Below are 20,350 nucleotides of genomic sequence, written 5' to 3'. Positions count from 1 at the left end.
AGATAAAGGAAAATGGTGCAAAATTAGAAGGGGAGAAAATAAACATCTAGATAAAAAGAACCATTGAACATGATTGTAGATCAGGGCATAAGACTGATCTACAATCTGCAGAATTTACCTGCTGGTGCATGCCACAGACCCCAGCTGATCTCTGCTTTCCGCCTCGCTTCACAACTAGGGATCCTCTCTGTACATCCAAGGTTTTCTTGAATTATCTTACGGTTTCTGGGTGGTGGAGACAAAAAGAAAGAGACTCAGAGAGTAGAGGTAGTTGAGAAGAAAAAAGAGGTCCTGTTTGGGAGAGGAAAACTCTAGAATGAGAGAGCATAGGATGAAGTTATGATGAAAACTCTGGAATGAGAGAGCATAGGATGAAGTTAAGATGAAAACTCTGGAATGAGAGGGCATAGGATAAAGTTAAGAGGAAATAGGCTCAGGAGGAATCTAAGAAAATACTCTTTCACGGAAAGGGTGGTGGATGCGCGGAATGGCCTCTTGGTGGAAGTCTTGGAGACAAGGACTGTGTCAGAATTTAAGAAAGTGTGGGACAGGTATGTGGGATCTCTTAAGAAAAGGAGGGGTTGGTGGTTACTGAGGATGGGCAGACTGGATGGGCCATTTGGCCCTTATCTGCAGTCATGCTTCTTTCTGTGTTTCTAACAAGCAGTCATGAGACAGAGGGATAAGAGAGAGAAAGAAGTAAGGAAAGGAAGTGGCCGAAAGAAAAGTAATTACAAATCTAAGAAGTGAGAAATCTGAAACAGAAAAGATTTTGTTTTTTTAAATGAGTCAGAAGAACAGATCAAATCAGTATAAAGTTTTATTTCAAAGTGAAGTTTAGAAGTAAATATTGATTTGCAATGAAAATGTGTTTCTATAATTATGTGCCAGTTCATGCAACATCCTACTGCATCTTGTGCAATGGGCCTCAGGTTTCCGACCCTTGCCAGAGAAAGCACCCCTGAGCTGTTGATGGAAGAAGGGGTGGGGGTGGGGGGGGGCTTATCTGCAATGCCGCAGAACTGATCATCAATCCTCTGTTTCCTTTTCCTCATCCCTTTTGGAGCCCTTTCTAAACAATCTGTGCTTTCACACCCACACATCCTTCATTTTTACAACTGGTAGAAACAAATAAACAGGAAATAAGTAGGATAAATGTGATTAGAAGCTGCTGGAAATCAGATTAAGCATTAAAAGGCAGCTTGTGAAGGCTTCCATTTAAAGCCTGCTTAAGTCAAGAGACAGGTGCGGTGCTTTCAGACTCCAGACTTGAATGCTGTGTAGAGAACAGAACGCTATTCCCAGATAACATGTTTGGTCATTAAAATAATTCCAACAGAATGTCAAAATAAAGAAAAAAGAAATGCTTTTCATGTAGCTGTTGCTAAATGTGCTTTCCTCAGGGTCTGACTGCACCAGTTAATTTGAACTTGCTTCTCCCTGTGGGAAGAACACACAAGGTTTTATATCTCTGGGTTCCAGTAGTTTTAGGTTGATCTGTCATGGTCTTACATCTCTTCTGAGCATTTTACTCATAGGTTATGGGGAATGGGATGAGGGATATCCCTTTTAAAATCAATAAAACAATGCTGTCATAGTCATATAATTGTAAGGCTATATTGTACAATGAGTCACTAAGGTCAGGGATGATAGATAAGTATTGCCACACTGGGACAGACCAAAGGTCCATCAAGCCCAGCATCCTGTTTCCAACAGTGGCCAATCCGGGTCACAAATACCTGGCAAGATCCCAAAAAAGTTCAATACATTTTTTGCTGTTTATCCAGAAATAGCAGTGGATTTTCCCCAAGTCCATTTTAATAATGGTCTATGGACTTCTCCTTTAGGAAGCTGGCCAAACCTTTTTAAAACCCCGCTAAGCTAACCTCATTCACCACATTCTCTGGCAACAAATTCCAGAGTTAAATTACACGTTGAGTGAAGAAAACTTTTCTCCGATTCGTATTAAATTTACTACTTTGTAGCTTCATCGCATGCCCCCTAGTCCTAGTATTCTTAGAAAGAGTAATCAAACAATTCACATCTACCCGTTCCACTCCACTCATTATTTCATAGACCTCTATCATATCTCCCCTCAGCCATCTTTTCTCCAAGCTGAAGAGCCCTAGACGCTTCAGCCTTTCCTCATAGGGAAGTCGTCCCATCCCCTTTATCATCCAGGTCACACCCAAAGAAGCAGATCCGGTCCTCGTTTTCCTCATTGCTTGCATGAAATTGTACTTCTGATATATCTCCTGACAAAATCAAGACTGGCTCAGGAGGTAGCAGCACTGCTTGAGCTGGGTCTCTTGAGGACCTTAGGCTTACAAGCAGTGTGGACATTAAGCTGCCTTCAGAGATACCAAGTTCCAGGCTGGAGAGTTTGGGCTAGTCCTAGATTTGAACTTGCATCCCGAAGTAATGTGGGTTTTGTAGTATCTGATTCTGCTCATTGAAATCAATGCTGCAAGTCCCACACATGCATAAGGATGAGGTGGTCAGAAATCCAGGACTGTTCCAAAATCTCCAGCCTGGAACTGGGTAACGTGGCATCTCTGTGCATCACACATGCATCACTTGTGCTTAGCTTTAAAACAAAATAAATTTATTTGTATCCCACATTATCCCACCTCTTTGCAGGCTCAATGTGGCTTACAATTCATCATGGATAGTGGAAATGAGAAGAGGTTAAACATTAGGAGTTGCAGAAGGGTTTGTGTTGAATGGTAATGGAATGCATAAAAGTAAGAACAGAAGGCATTGATGGTATAGGTGTGAGTTGCCTCCCTAAACTCACAAAACCCTTTTTATGGGTACTGGTTTGTCACATACATTTAGTTTTATGGGGGGTTGGAGAGAGTAAATGAATCAAAGTATGGCCAGCATTCCTGGCTTTGCATTAATGCCTATATGGTGCAAGATTTTGAAAAGCAGGAAAATGTAATCAAGAGGATGGAAGGTGAATGCAGAACATGAGTCAAACGCCAAACTTCATTAAGTCTCTTCAAAGAAGGGACCTGGACTTTCAGAGCAACAGCCACAAAACATTATCTTTAAATACCTCATATAGGGTCTCAAATGGATCAAAGGGGTTTTTTCCCCCTGGTATTTACCTTCCCTGTTTCTGCCTGTCTTCACCATTTCCTAAAATCCTATTTGAGTCCATTTTTGAATGAGCTCCTGATCTCCCAAGGTTGCTACTGTGGGCTCTGTGTCATAACGAAAAGACTAATGCAGTCCTGGTTTTACCAGTTCATATTGAGGATGCCTTCTAATAGTTTCCCTAAAAGAAGCCAAAGTGTATTGAAGGTCACCCCAAAGGTCAGTTTTCTTTTCCAAGTATTTCTGTATTTGTTTTCCTGAACACGTTGTTACTAATGCAGTGTTATTACCCTCTGGTGGTCAGTCTAAGTAACCCCCCGTACTGTGTATTTCTCCGGGATGCCCATCAGCACTGACAGAGCCTGAGCAAGGCAGAGAATGGGCACATTCCAAGCTGACCCCATATCTCGGGGCCAAACTCCTCCATCCTCTGCTGTCAGTGACGTGCCTGTGCATTTATTTCCATTGCTCTTTGGGCTTTGTCAGGATGTTGTGTTCATTCACGATGTTGTTCTATGCCGAAATAAAGAAAAAGATCAACTTCATGGTGCTGAGCAAATCCTAGTGTTTATTTCGGAGTAACAGGTATGGCAGCATCTCACTTCTGTGTCTGTCAACTTGTGTGTGTGTGTGGGTCTGGGTTCTTGAAAGTTGTACTAAAATTGGGATTCCTCCCTCACCCTTCATCTCTCTTCCACTTTGCACTGCTGTAGTTTCAAGCAAAAATCTACACAGCTTATAAACAGGAAGCTCTCAAATTGCTTCCCTCCTCTTGGGATTTAGCTCGCACCTTCTTCAGTTGTAACTGAAGGCAAGTTACGTACAGCTACAGCAGGTATTTTCCTGTCCCTGGAGGGTTGGAATCTAACAGGATGATATTCAGCTCCTGGCAGAGAGAATCCTTTAACAGCGCTGATCATCATTGACAGAATTAGGGGCGTAGCTAGACTTCGGCGGGAGGGGGGTCCAGAGCCTGAGGTGAGGGGGCACATTTTAGCCCCCCCTGGTGCTGCTGACCCCCCCACCATTGCCGATTTTGCCCCCCTGCCGCTGACCCCCCGCCATTGCTGACTTTGCCCTCCCTTGCCACCGACCCTCTCGACCCCCCTCCTGCCACCAACCTGCCGTCAACCCGCTGTCGCCTACCTTTGCTGGGGGGGACCCCAACCCCCGCCAGCAGAGGTCCTTTTCTTCTCGTAAAAGGCTTCCTTCTGTTTCTGACATTATACGTGCAGGACGTCAGATACAGAAGGAAGCCTTTTTGATAGAAGAAGAGGATCTTGGCTGGTGGGGGTTGGGGTCCCCCGCCAGCAAAGGCAGGCAACGGCGGGTTGGCGGTGGGAGGGGGGTCGGGCAGGGGGGTCCAGGGCCAAATCTATGGGGGCCCAGGCCCCCCAGGCCCCACGTAGCTATGCCACTGGTTGTATCCATATAGCTCACTTCAATGTCGGCTCTTCCTATCATTGTGAAGCAGAATTTACCACGCGTTGGATTGTTCACCCACTAATAGGGAACATAAGAGTTGCCATACTGGGTCAGACCAATTGTCCATCTAGCCCAGTAGTACTGTTTTCCAAACAGTGGCCAAACCAGGCCACAAGTACCTGACAGAAACCCAGATAGTAGCAACATTCCATGTAGAACCCCAAAGAGTAGCAAGATTCCATTCAGAATCCCAAATCGTGGCAACATTCCATACTACAAATCCCAGGACAAGCAGTTGCTTCCCATGTTTGTCTCAATAGCAGACTATGGACTTTTCCTCCAGGAATTTGTCCAAACATGAGCTGAGTTTAGTTAATTTTACCCTACTGATGATGTGTCTTTGTGATAGTATCCTGCTCAGTACAAGAGGAACCGCAGGTTCAGACATTTGGTGTATGTGCTTGGCTGAGGAGCCAATGGGGCGAAGCTACCATCTGTGAGATTATGATTGAACGCTTCTAAGTCAGAATCCCCCCCCTAAATGGAATGATACTGCAGCACCGAGGAGCCTCGGTTGGCCAGGGATAGCTGGCCGGTGAGTAGAGCCACATGCCTCGGAACCGGAGCATGGACAGAAGGGGGCCGCCTCTCTCCCATAGTGTACCACATGTTCATGGGGAACCTAGTACTAAATCATTGTTATGACTATCTTTTGTGTAGTCCAACATGCCCAGTTAGCACCCATACTGGATATCAACAGTGACCAGAACTTCCAGGTCCACCCCGGCACTAATCAGAGTTCCACAACAGTCAGAGCAGATATTCAGCAGCACTGTCCAGTTAAAAGTGCTATTAAATATCTACCACTATGATTTAACCTGGTTAAAGCTCTTGGAATATTGACTCTTAGGTTTGTACCTGAGGCAGTGGTGGGTTAAGTGACTTGCTCAAGATTGCCACAGTGGGATTTGAACTTTGGCTTCTCTGGTTCACAGCCTGCAGCTCTAAACATTAGGCTCCTCTCTCTCTCTCTCTCTCTCTCTCTCTTTCTTTCCTTCTTGGAAGCCATTTTCTTTCCCTCACATCCATAGTTTCCTCTAATTTTTGTCTAAACTTATTTTCAGCTACAGGGATCTCTAACCTGTTTCTATGGCCTTTTCCCCTTTCTCACTCTTCCTTAAGCTTCCCCAGCCACTTCCTAAACCTTTCCTCTCATTCCTTCTTGATCACTTTACCTTTCAAACTCTTCACTTTCCACTTTCCTTGTAAGCCACCTTTCTTTCTTTTGTACCCTTCTTGCCCCCTTCCCTTTTAGTATTGTAACAACCTATACCTCTCTTTGAGGCCTATCCTGGGGAGGAGGAGGAAGAGGGGATGAGGGAAGAAGGGGACATTTTGGGATTCAACTCACACCTTTTTCAGTAGTAGCTCAAGGTGGGTTATATTCAAGTACAGTAGATATTTCTCTAGTCCCCAAAGAGTTCATGGTCTTTTTGCCTGAGGCAATGGAGGGTTAAGTGAGTTGCCTAAGATCACAAAGAACAGCAGTTGGATTTGAACCCTGGCTTTCATTCCATTGCTCAAACCATTAGGCTGTTCCTTCACTCCACTCCCCATCACTTCACCCTTGGAAAGGACAAATTGGAATGACTAATGCAGCTACAGGTTTGGGGGTCTTTGTGCTATGATCTTTTCCATCCCACCTCCGGGCATTATCCTGTTGCTAACAGTTCCATGGGGCACCATCCTTTCCTTCTTACTTGCACCTGCCTACCATGCAGGCCCCCTAGTCTTGCAGAGTCCACCAGCTGTACAAGTTCTTCCGTCAAGCTTCACATTGAAACTGGCAGAGGAGATAGAAAGGTGGGATGGAAGGAAGAGGGGAGAAGGCTGGAGTGGCAAGGAGGGAAGAGAAGAAAGGAGGATTCCCTGGGAGGAGGGGGAGGAAGGAGACAAACACTGAGCAATTCTATAAAGTTGCGCCTAGAGGCTACTTACACACATCAAAGGTGTCATGAAGTTGGCAGTTAGGCACTTATATAAGAGAGCACCTAAGTGCCATAGTTCCTTACTGCAAGGGGGCATACACATGGGTGGATCATGACTGTGCCATGGGTGTGTCTCCCAGTTACAAGAGGAGTAACTTATAGAATAGTATAAATTATGCACATTACTTGGCGTACCTAGGTGTGGTAACATGGCCTAAGAAAGTGTGCCTACACATGGAAGCACCAATGCCAGTCTTACACTACTATTCTATAATGGAATCTTGTAGCCAAGATGCAATTATAGAATTGGCAGTAAGCACACGGTATTTGGGCATCTAGACTGAGGCATCAATTTATAGAATTGCCCTTGTAAGGGAGTGAGTGGTACAAGGAAGGGTTTCCTTAAGGACACTTCCTCACTGAGGTTAGAACTGAGCTACCTTTAGGCATAGAACATGTATGGTATTCTGTCTGGCCTGGAGGGCGGGGCTCATTCAGAGAGCAGGAAGTTAAAAGCCCTTGAGTAAACAACAGGGAGGCCCAGAGCAAGAGGAAGGGATCCTTCCTGAGTGTTCCAGGCTGAGGCTGCAGTACCCGAGGGAGAGGGAAGCAAAATGGCCTTTCAGCAGACATCTGTATCATCCAGCTGTAAGCAGCAAAAGCATACTCCAGGTTGGAGAAGGTTTACCTGGAAACCCTGTGAGTTATTAATCCTTGTGGCCAGATTAGAGGCAGGTCTAGGTGTGTTTAATGTAGAGCCTGTCAGGGACCCTAAGTTCATATGAAGTCTGTGAAGCCTGTCAGGGACAGGACTTTAGGAAGACTGCAGGAAATTAAAGATACATTGCTTTATCCAGTCTTTGAGCTAAACAGGCTTGTTTACATGAAAATACAATAAAAAGTGTCTGACTGTATTTCTGCAGGTTCCAAACCTGGCCACAGGTCCACGCTACCACAGCCTTATTGTATTGGAGTGGAGGGGAAACAGTAAAGTATGGGTGTGTGTGCATCAGGGAGTAGGAACTTGTGAGTTGGGGGAGGTGAAAGAGGGGACTTGTTGCTGGAGGATGTGTCCCGCTCTCATCTGACGTAACTTGTGTGAGGGCGGGACACAGGGAGGGAAGGCCCGAAGGGAGGCGATCTGCAGACTGCTGCTGCTACGCTTCTTTCACACGGAGCGAGGTTGAGGTGAGGCGCTATGATTTGAATTCAGGGGGGGCCCGGCCCGGAGGGGGGCGATGACGACAACGACCTCGGGGGGGGGGGGGGGGGGGGGGCGGCCTTACCCCAGGCCCAGCCTAGTCTCTCGGCGGCCCTGGCTCAGCAGACAGCCCTCCAAACAACAGCACTGTTCCTGCTGCAAACCCTAAGCCAGCTCAGAGCTGGCATTAAAGTTGAGAAGAAAGAAGGATTTATGAGGAGAAGATAGACTTGGAATCTCTCTCCTTTCAACTGAATAAATACAGCATAGGCCTTAAATTGAGATGCGTTAAACAACCTAATCTAAAAAAAAAAAAAAAGACGTTCTCTCAAATTAAAGCTCTGATTCGGCTCGGGAAGATATCTTCTAAATTGCAATCCAGATAATGGTTTAAGGAGCTCCTCTGCACTTACCGGCAGCTGGCATCTCTTCCTTCTCCCCCTGGGCATGCACTTAAGAGCTGTGCTTAACACGCAACTCTTTAGCGCATGTGCCAGACACTATCCTCCCGTCGAAGTCCCTAATGCTCGATGATGTGAAAGCGTCTACATTTGTATCTCATTAGCGTTGAGCATTAGGGAGTTGTTCTGCACCGATCCAGCGATATTTCTCCGGCACTATTCTGTACGGCGCAGGAGTTTTGAGCATCTGGGTCAGTTTTCAACTTGTGATTCTTTTTTTTTTTCGTGTGTGTGTGTGTGTGTGTAACACCTGGCATTTTCACAGAAGCAACTGTGGATAACATCTGAGCCTCTGCTAGGGTTCAACACCCACACCCTGGCTCTCCCTGAACAAACAGCTGCTTATTACACAGATCCATTAGCAAGCTCGTTCAAGAAATGAATGCACACTTGAACGGCTGGATGAAAAGGCAACAGAAGATGTTAAAAGGGAAAACATTTAGCAAACCCTTCGGCTGCTATGTGAATAATCACACCTCTTTCATTTTCTTTCTATAGCAAAAGAACATCTAACAATGTGCAGTTTATAATTTGTGTGTACACTGGATCTAACACTTCAGGATACTCCTGTGAGTCACCGTATAAGAGTTTAGCTTAAGAAGTCCTTCATGACACCATATTGTGTTAACGGAGACCATGACATTCTCTGACTGTATTTAAATCTGGTTTAGAGACCCACCAGCCACCTTTTGAGATTGCTTTTAAATTTCAAAACCTCTGGCTGCTTCTAATCTCAGCACTCTCACATTTAACACGTTTTACTGTAATCACTAAGGTGCCCTTTTACTAAAGCTTAGCGTATGCTAAATGCTAAGCAGCCCACAGGTATAAAATAGGCTTCTTATCATTTAGCGCGTGCTAATTCTGTTAGTGCATGCTAAGCTTTAGTAAAAGGGCTAAGTAATTATGAGAAAATTATTTGTTTTGTTTCTTTGCTCTTTCAAAAAGTACAAAGACCAGGGGACACTCCATGAAATTACATGGACATGCTCTTAAAACAATTAGGAGGACATATTTTTTCACTCAAAGAATAGCTAAGCTCTGGAACTTGTTGCTGGAGGATGTGGTACCAGCAGTTAGCGTATCTGCATTTTAAAAAAGTTTGGACAAGTTCCTGGAGGAAGAGTGCATAGTCTGTTATTGAGATGGACATGGGGGAAGCCACTGCTTGCCCTGGGATTAGTAGCATGGAATGTTGCTACTCTTTGGGATTCTGAATGGAATCTTGCTACTTTCTGAGATTTTGAATAGAATCTTGCTACTCTTTGGGGTTCTATATGGAATGTTGCTACTAATTGGGTTTCTGCCAGGTACTTGTGACCTGGATTGGCCACTGTTGGAAATGATACGAGGCTAGATGGTCTATTGTTCTTATGACTGTCTATTTGCTGCACATACTTAGGCCCTGATGCTCAGAAACAGACGTGGGCGCTAGAGGCCATTAGCGCCAGATTAGCACCCATGTTTGCCAGCGCACCAGGCTTAAAGGCCCCTACTTTGGGGAATAACAACCATACCAAGGGATAGCACAACCAGCTTGCAAATGCTTGCTGATAAGCTGATTCCCAATTCCTCCACAATGCTCAGTGGCAATCACGCCAATCAAGGGTGCTCTTGCTGCTGAAAACCCTACGTCAGCTCAGAGCTGGCGTTACGGTGTCCCAGAAGGAGAAGCAAGTTTACCGCAGCATCGGGGCATGTCAGCTCAGCACCACTGCCCTGTCTATTTAAATTGCCAGGTTGCTAACTCATAACTTGAGTAGGCTAAAGACAACTGTAGGCAAAGATTGGGGTAACAACAGCCCCTCATCACACTCCAGCAAGGAGACCACTGCACGCAGAATGCCAAACACTGTGTGGAGGGAGCTGCAGGCTTGGTCCTAGGGCAAAAGTGAGCAGTTCTCATCAGGTCCGCACCTCTTCTTCCTCCTTCCCTTCTCCCCACCTGGTGCTCTGGGAATGCACTCAAGAGCTGTGCTTAACACATAATTATTGAGCTCATGCACCAGGCATAATCCTCTCCCTGGACTTCCTAATGCTCAATGCCAGGGCCGTGCCGATGCGGTAAGCGGGGTAAGCGCCGCAGGGGGGCGCCATCTTCTGGGGGGCGCCGCCGCTGCGTGCTTATCTTGCCCCTCCCGCTCCCATGTAGGAACTGCCCGCCCTCTTCTCCCCCCCAAGATCCCTTTCCTTTTTTTTTCTTTTAAATTTACCTTCCTCCGGCAGCGCAGCGTCAGTGAAGGAGGCGGCGCTCCCAGTCCTGACGTCTCTAGCCTTCCAATGGTTCGCTCAGTGTCTCGCCTTCTTCTGACGTCATCCTTGACGTCAGAAGAAGGCGGAACACTGAGCGAACCAATTACTTAGCCCCTCCCGCCCCCCCTTGCTACACCACTGGGTAGGGGTTTCGGGGGCTACAATAGGGTCCTGCTAGACCACCAGGTATTTGTTTTTACATTGAGGGCTGAAGGTCCACCAAACCTCCAGCCCCCCATGTTGGAGATCGGGGGGGGGGGGTGGTGTCCAGGGGTCTGGGGGCACTAGGCCACAGGGGGGGGGGGGGGGGTCCTTAGCCATTTGTTTTAAAAATATTACAATGAAACTTCATTGAGTGTCCCTTAGTCTTTCTACTTTTTGAAAGAATAAACAATTGTTTCACATTTACCCATTCTACACCACTCAGGATTTTGTAGACCTCAATTGTATCCCGCCTCAGCTGTCCTTTTTCCGAGATAAAGAGCCGTGGAGGGGCATAATCGAAAGGGACACCCAAGTTTTGCTGAGTACGTCCTCGCAAAACATCCCGGTGGAGGGGCGGGGAAACCCGTATTATCGAAACAAGATGGACGTCAATCTTTCGTTTCGATAATACGGTCATGGATGCCCAAATCTTGACATTTAGGTCATCCTTAGAGATGGCCGTCCCTAGACTTGGTCGTTTCTGATTTTTGGCGATAATGAAAACCAAGGACGCCCATCTCAGAAACGACCAAAGGCATGCCCTTTGGTCGTGGGAGGAGCCAGCATTCGTAGTGCACTGGTCCACCTGACATGCCAGGACACCAACCGGGCACCCTAGGGGGCACTGCAGTGGACTTCATAAATTGCTCCCAGGTACATAGCTCCCTTACTTTGTGTACTAAGCCCCCCAAACCCCACTACCCACAACTGTACACCACTACCATAGCCCTTACAGGTGAAGGGGGGCACCTAGATGTGGGTACAGTGGGTTTGTGGTGGGTTTTGGAGGGATCACATTTACTACCACAAGTGTAACAGGTAAGGGGGGATGGGCCTGGGTCCGCCTGCCTGAAGTGCACTGCACCCACTAAAGTGCTCCAGGGACTTGCATACTGCTGTGATGGACCTGAGTATGACATTTGAGGCTGGCACAAAATATTTTTAAAGCTGTTTTTTGAGGGTGGGAGGGGGTTAGTGACCACTGGGGGAGTAAGGGGAAGTGATCCCCGATTCTGTCCGGTGGTAATCTGGTCAGTTCAGGCACCTTTTTGTGGCTTGCTCGTAAGAAAAACAGGACCAGGTAAAGTTGTCCAAGTGTTCGTCAGGGACGCCCTTTTTTTTTCATTATGGGTCGAGGATGCCCATGTGTTAGGCACACCCAAGTCCCGCCTTCGCTACGCCTCCAACACGCCCCCGTGAACTTTGGTCGTCCCCGCGACGGAAAGCAGTTGGGGACGCCCAAAATCTTTTTTCGATTATGCCGATTTGGGCGACCCTGTGAGAAGGACGCCCATCTTCCGATTTGTGTCGAAAGATGGGTATCCTTCTCTTTCAAAAAGAAGCCTGCTAATCTCTTAAGCCTTTCTTCATATGAGAGGACTTCCACCCCCCTTTATCATTTTGATCGCTTTTCTTTAAACCTTCTCTAATTCCGCTACATATTTTTTAAGATACAGTGACCATAATTGCACACAATACTCAAGTTGAGGTAGCACCATGGAGCAGAACAGAGGCTTTACAGTATTCTTTATCTTATTTTCTATCACTTTCCTAATAATTCCTAGCATTTTGTTTGCTTTCTTGGCTGATGTTGTACACTGGGTGGAAGAATTCAATGTATAGTTCATGATGACACCTAGATCTTTTTCTTGGGTGTTGACGCCTAAGGTGTAACCTAACATCAGGTATCTATGATTTGGTTTATTTTTCCCAATGTGCTTCACTTTGCATTCGACTACATTAAATTTTATCTGCCATTTGGATGTCCAGTCTTCCAGTTTTTAAGGTCTTCCTGCAATTTTTCACAGTCTGTACGCATTTTATTTTAACAACTTTGAATAGTTTTGTGTCATCTGCAAATTTAAACACCTCGCTCATCATTCCCATTTCTAAATAATTTCTAAATAAATTAAATAGCACCAATTCCAGTACAGATCCCCACTATTCACCCCTCTCCACTGAGAGAAATGGCCATTTAACCAATGATGTGGTAAGGATATATATATATATATATATATATATATATATATATATATATATATATATTTGGGGAGTTGCATTAACCTGCAGTGTATAATGTTTAAGGACATGTGCTCAGAAAATAAGGACTAGATTCTTATTCTCAGGTACAAATAAAGTTTATTTACACTACAGATAATGCAATAATTTTAGAAGGCAGTTTAGAGATCTTACACAAGGGAAATGTGCCACAAGATAAATATTGTTAGCAAGGCAGAATTTTTAATTTTGCTGGATTAATATTAACTCACTTTGACTGAGGCTCAGATGTATTCTTTCTGCTATTGGTTGGAGTGGTGAAGGAGGTTGTGTCTCTTGTAGCTGAATGGTGAATATTTGCTGGGGGAAAAAAGCCTTCTATGTGTAGAGTTGGTGGGGAATGGAACCCAGAGAATGTCTTATCTTGGGTGAGTGTGGAGCCTAGCAAGGCCCAGGAGATCTTCAGGCAAGGTACAGAAAAAGGTGCAGGTCCAGGGTCCAGAGAAAGAAGAGAGGCAGAAAATGTGTTCCAGTTTTTTTTTTTTTTTTTTTTTGCAATTCTTGTTGGGCCATAGGCTGAAGTCAGGAGGGGTGTACTGATCTAATCAAAACTCAGGGTCAGGTGAAACTGGTTCTCTCTGGTTTTTGAGATAGAGACATGACAATGTTGTTTTCCTGGCTGACCAACTACTGCTACCTACTGTGGTATATACCACAGAAGGTACTTGACAGAATTAAGAAATTGTCTGGAAGTTTCAGGTAGATGGTCTGTCTTTTGTTAAGTCCAGCCTTTGTAATTGCTGTCGATATGTAGATTCTGTTATCGGAGAATGTGGTGATTAACTTTCCAGTATCCACCTAGCTAGTTCTTGTTATACACTGATGACTCTATTGTTTCAGGTTATCGGTGATCTGAAAGGGGGAAGATAGAGCCAAATCTATTTCTGAGCAAGATACTTTCAAAAGTCTTTGCCAAACATTTTTATATGTTTGTATCCAGCAAAATCAATAACTCTGAAAATTCATCATATCATGCTACACAGGAACTTGTCCAACCCCTTTTTAAACCCAGATACACTAACCACCATTACTAAATTTTCTGGTAACGAGTTCCAGAGCTTAAATATTCTTTTGAGTGAAAAAATATTTCTTCCTATTCATTTAAAAAATATCACCATCAAACTTCATTGAGTGTCCCCTAGCCTTTCTACTTTTTGAAAGAATAAACAATTGATTCACATTTACCCATTCTACACCACTCAGGATTTTGTAGATCTCAATCATAGTCCTCCTCAGCTGTCTCTTTTCCGAGCTGAAGAGCCCTAATCTCTTAGGCCTTTCTTCATATGAGAGGAGTTCCATCCCTCCATCCCTTTTATCATTTTGATCGCATTTCTTTGAACCTTTTCTAATTCCACTATATATTTTTTAAGATACAGCGATCAGAATTGTACACAGTATTCAAGGTGAGGTCACACCATGGCGCAAAACAGAGGCATTATGGTATTCTTTGTCTTAATTTCTGTCCCTTTCCTAATAATTCCTAGCATTCTGTTTGCTTTCTTGGCTGCCGCTGTACACTGGGTGGAAGATTTCAGCGTATAGTCCATGATGACACCTAGATCTTTTTCTTGTGTGTTGACTCCTAAGGTGGAACCTAACATCAAGTAACTATGATTTGGATTATTTTTCCCAATGTGCATCACTTTGCATTTGTCTACATTAAATTTCAGCTGTCATTTGGGTGTCCAGTCTTCTAATTTTTTAAGGTCTTCTTGCAATTTTTCACAGTCTGTATGCATTTTAAGAAATTTGAGTATTTTTATGTTTCAACACTTTTATTAAGATCCAACTGACACAGTGCAAACATTACACCATTCACAAGAAGTACAAACATAGGCTTGCAGTAAGTTCACACCCTCCAATACTAGTCCATACTCTGTGGGATTTTTTACATGTACAGAACACTCAAGAATAATTCAAAGTAAATTTATGTTTTAGGTGTAATCCCCTCCTTCCCTGTCCCCCTCCCCCACCCCCTTCCCATGAATCCACCCCCCGCCCACAACGATGCAACTAAAGATTCTCCATAATAAGGCACATTTGCATCCAAGTAATACATCCTGTACCTTCCCCCCTCCTTTAAACTCCCCTCCCCCCCTTTAAAAAAAAACAAAAAACAAAAAAAAAAACTTATAAACCGTTTAACACTGAGCTGCGCGCGCGTGGAGTCAGAGACTGGATATAGGGACCCCAAGTCTCCAGAAACTGTGTCCTCTTCTTCTGTGATGAAATTTGAGTATTTTTATGTCATCTGCAAACTTAAACACCTCACTCGTCATTCCCATTTCTAAATCATTAATAAATAAATTAAATAGCACCAGTTCCAGTATTGATCCCTGGGGCACTCCACTATTCACCCCTCTCCACTGAGAGAAATGGCCATTTAACCCTACCCTCTGTTTTCTATCCATTAACCAGTTTCTAATCCACAACAGAACATTGACTCCTATCTCATGGCTTTTTAGTTCTCTCGGGAGTCTCTCATGAGGGACTTTGTCAAAAACTTTCTGAAATCTAGATACATTACTTCAATCGACTCGCCTTTATCCACCTGTTTATTCACGCCTTCAAAGAAATTAAGCAAATTGAAACGTCAAGACTTCCCTTGGCTGAATCCATGTTGACTCTGTCCCATTAAATCATGGTTGTCTGTGTGTTCAGTAATTTTATTTTTTATAATAGTTTCTACTTATTTTGGCGGGCACTGACACCAGGCCTATCGGCAGGGCTTTTTTTGAGGGGGTACTTGGGGGTACTGAGTACCGGCACCTTTTCCAGTGTCTGCTAAACTTGACCCATGGTTCTCGTATTTTAATGAAAGAGCTCAGGTTCTACATACAAATTCTGCTTTGTCATAGATTCTATGACTGGTTGCAGGGGTCCTGTCTATTGTAGGGTGGGTCCCTCAATGATCACTCCACCTCTGAAGGGTGGCCTGGCATTTGAGTACCGGCACCTTTTTTGCTAGACAAAATGCACTGCCTATCGGTCTGTAATTTCCTGGATCACCCCTGGAACTCTTTTTAAAAATTGGTGTTGCATTGGTCACCTTCTAATATTCAGGTACCATGGACAATTTTAAAGACTAAGAACAGATCAGCAATCTCATGTATGAGTTCCTTCAGTACTCTGGGGTGTATTTTATCAGGTCCAATTGATTTACTACTCTTTAATTTGTCAATTTGGCTCAGTACATCTTCCAGGTTCACTGAGAGTTCTTTCAATTCCTCCGCACTGTCACCCTTGAAAACCATTTCTGGTACAAGTAGATCTCTTACATCTTCTTCAGTAAAGACCGACCACAGCAAAGAATTCATTCAGTTTATTTTTTTTATTTTAGTTACATTTGTACCCCGCGCTTTCCCACTCATGGCAGGCTCAATGCGGCTTACATTCCATGTAGAATCTCCAATAGTAGCAACATTCCATGTAGAATCTCCAATAGTATCTATTTTATTTTTGTTACATTTGTACCCTGCGCTTTCCCACTCATGGCAGGCTCAATGTGGCTTACATGGGGCAATGGAGGGTTAAGTGACTTGCCCAGAGTCACAAGGAGCTGCCTGTGCCTGAAGTGGGAATCAAACTCAGTTCCTCAGTTCCCCAGGACCAAAGTCCACCACCCTAACCACTAGGCCACTCCTCTCTCCTGAGTGCCCCTTTTACTCCTTGATGATCCAACGGTCCCACGGATTATCTTACAGGCTTTCTGCTTCTGATATACATGAAAAAGTTATTACTATGAGCTTTGTGGCAAACGTCTTGTTCTCTTTTGGCTTTCTTTATCAATGCTTTGCATCTAACTTGCCAGTTCTTATGTTGCTTCTTCTTTTCTTCATTTGGATCCCTTTTCCAGTTTTTGAAGGATGCTCTTTTGGCACCCACTCCCCCTCCATGCTGCCTCCACCAAACAAAGCCTCCCCCCCCACCCCGCTATGAGCAGACAGATCCCATCTCCCGGGTCTACCTTAAATCTTCAGCAGCAGTCATGAATCTGCTGTTGAAGGTCTTGACGGCCATTTTGACCACAGAGATGGAAGGGGGGGGGGGGGGAGAGTGAACGGGGATCGCTCCTGCCTCAGTTAAGCCACTATGGTAGCCCCGGGGAAGGCTAGGGATGGTGAGAGGGCGGCAGTTTTGGCTGGGAGAAGTTTTGGTTTCAGCTGAAAATGCGCTGGGAATTTCGAGCCACGTTTGGCACCAAAACTGAAATTTGGCTGGCCTCCAACCTGGAGTAACAGCGCAACTAGACTTTCTGCATCAACCCCAAATGAAATGGGGGAGTGGCAGGTGGGCCAGGGGCAATAGCAACAGGAAGGGAGGGGCTGGAATAGAACACCCTGCTGCTCTGGAGTCTAAAAAGAAGAGATGCAATTGTATTCCAGGCTGTTATCGTGGCAGTGTAACTACAGAGTTCCATGGGAAATGTTTCTTATTAAAATGAAAGCACAAAAATATAAAAAAATAAAAGTAACAAGAACCACAAAATAAAAGACAGTGAGACAGAGCAGAAAAGAGGCAAGAAACAGGCACCTAGGAATCTCCTTGTTTGAAGTTCATTATTCAGAGCAAGGGAGGCTCAGGGGATATTCTTCACAGAAAATTGGTGCTAGACACAGTGTGTGATAGAAAGAAATCTTCTGGAGAGGGAAAAGGAGCCGAGCAATACAATTTAAATTACAAGCATGCCTTCTGCAGCACTGAGCAGCATACATCACCTTACAACTCATACAAATGAATAAATAATACTAATCGTCTTTACTGTAGCAATAATGTGGTTCTTTGGTTTCTTATGATCTGGGACTAGTTGAATGGCAATTTCTGTGCTAAAAACATCAGGGCCGGTGCATGTATATTAGGAACCCCAGACCAGTGTTTCTCAACCTGACCTTTAAATGCATCCATTCTGCAGCTCCCCCATTACCTCTCCGCTCTCATCTCTCCCTACATTCCTCCCCGTGAACTCCGCTCACTGGACAAATCTCTCTTGTCGTCCCCCTTCTCCTCTACTGCTAACTCCAGACTTCGTTCCTTTTCCCTTTATGCCTGGAATAGACTTCCTGAGCCTATACGTCTAGCTCCATCTCTGCCTGTTTTCAAATCTATGCTAGAAACCCACCTTTTCTCCACTGCTTTTGGCTCCTAGCCACTACTTAATTTGCCCTCCCCTTGTTCCTTCTCACCCAGTACTTCCCTTGTCCTTATTTGTTTTGTCTGTCTGTCTTATTTTTAGATTGTAAGCTCTTTTGAGCAGGGACTGTCTCTATGTTGGATGTTCAGCGCTGCGTGTGTCTGGTAGCACTATACAAATAATAATAATAATAATAATAACCTAGCTCACAGGCTACACCTAGCCAGTCAGGTTTTCAGGATATCCACAATGAATAAAGCATAGTAACATAGTAGGTGACAGCAGAAAAAGACCTGTACGGTCCATCCAGTCTGCCCAACAAGATAAACTCATATGCGCTACTTTATTTGTATACCCGACCTTGATTTGTATCTACCATTTTCAGGGCACAGACCGTAGAAGTCTGCCCAGTACTAGCCCTACCTCCCAACCACCGGTGCTGCTACCCAATCTCCGCTAAGCTTCTGAGGATCCATTCCTTCTGAATAGGATTCCTTTATGTTTATCCCACACATTTTTTAATTCCGTTACCGTTTTCATCTCCACCACCTACCGCGGGAGGGGCATTCCAAGAATCCACCACTCTTTCCGTGAAAAAATACTTCCTGACATTTTTCTTGAGTCTGACCCCCTTCAACCTCATTTCATGTCCTCTAGTTCTACCGCCTTACCATCTCTGGAACAGGTTCGTTTGTGGATTAATACCTTTATGCAGAAGAGATATTTTATGCACTGCCTCCTTGGTATATTTATTGTGGATATTCTGAAAACCCGACTGGCTGTGTGTGCCATGAGAGCTGGGTTGAGAAGCACTTTCCTAGACAAGGGTTGTCCAACCTTGGTCCTTGAGGGCTGAATATGCATGAGATCTATTTCCATGCCTTGCCTCCATTGTATGCAAACAGATCTCATGCATATTCATTGGGGAAATCCTGAAAACCCGACCTGGCGAGGGCTGAGGTTAGACACCCCTGACCTAGGTGAACCTTCAGCGTGTGTCTCTATTATGCCTGTAGGTTCTTCCCCTCCGATAATGAAACTTAGCAGTTTTGATCCCCTCAGTACCAGCTGTCCTAAACAATCTTGTAAAAACATAAAAGTGCACAAGGACACACTGATAGTTCTTTGAGTTTTAGGGACTGTCAGGACCTATCACGTACTATGTTACCACATGTAGTTGCAAAACTTCTATAGTAACTATGTTACTAAAGAATTTTTGCAACTACATTTAAAGCAGTTTACATAGTATATACAGGTTCTTATTTGTACCTGGGGCAGTGGAGGGTTAAGTGACTTGCCCAGAGTCACAGGGAGCTGCAGTGGGAGTTGAACCCAGTTCCCCAGGATCAAAGTCTGCTCTGCTAACCACTAAGCTACACTAGCAACAGTCCATGTAGAATCTCAAATAGTAGCAACATTGTACATAGAATCTCAAATAGGGAAAGGGATATATCATCGCCTTTCTGTGGTTTTTGCAACTACATTTAAAGTGGTCTACATAGTATATACAGGTACTTATTTGTACCTGGGGCAATGGAGGGTTAAGTGACTTGCCTAGACTCACAAGGAGCTGCAGTGGGAATTGAGCCCAGTTCCCCAGAATCAACCTCTGCTGCACTAACCACTAGGCTACTCCTCCAGTCAATAAATTCAATAGGACAGAAGGAGAGTAGAAAACAGTCTTGAAGCCATACACACTACAGTCTTAGAGCAAGCACCAAATGCACTGTGATGGGCTTGCTGAAAATGAAATACAGGAAAGATTGGGGGGGGGAGGGGTGGCAGCAGAGAGCAGGACAGGGATCTTGTTCTACAATCCTAAGTGTAACCCTTTGCTATATTGGAGCCCCTGGGTGGGAGGAGTCCATCTAACACTTGAGAGTGCCCTGATTTGTGGAATCTCAGTGTGGGGTGGAGCTGGTAATTATTATATAAGGGAGGACAATATTGTAGAATTTGTCCTTGGTAGCCTGTGTTTGAGAACTTATATACCCCCACCAAGTGACCCAGTGGAAAAGAGAGAGGGGGTAGCTGCTGAGCCAACCCTGACATTGGAGTGGGATCAGGGTCATTGCTGTTAATCTCCTTAGCCAACAGAGGAGCCGACCTGTGAGCTGAGGTTGGGGAGTCTCGCTGCATACCAGGCTTAAGGATAGGACACTGTCTGCTCGCGGCTGGTTGATTTCTTTCAGGGTAAATCCCTGAAAGGCTTGGACAGTTGATGCTGGATCCAAATCTCTGGTGGTAATGGTGTTACATCAGAGAAATTGTTTGTGGGGTGTCATGTGGCTACAGGTCAGGTGAAAGGGGTTGTGAACTAACTGTTAGACACCACACCAGTTACAAACAACGGCAAAGATATACCAGATGTCGATAACCTTGTAAAATACTTCAAGGAGAAAATTATACAACTACGACTCAAAATACCCGCTAGTCCTATAGAATACGCCACTGTTCTAGACTGTCTAGATCCAGAAGAAGGAACACACCCAGCAGACAGAACCTGGACAGAATTCGAACCACT

Source organism: Microcaecilia unicolor, chromosome 6 (genome assembly GCF_901765095.1).
Source record: "Microcaecilia unicolor chromosome 6, aMicUni1.1, whole genome shotgun sequence".
NCBI classification, from domain to species: domain Eukaryota; kingdom Metazoa; phylum Chordata; class Amphibia; order Gymnophiona; family Siphonopidae; genus Microcaecilia; species Microcaecilia unicolor.
This window is presented reverse-complemented; position numbering follows the sequence as displayed.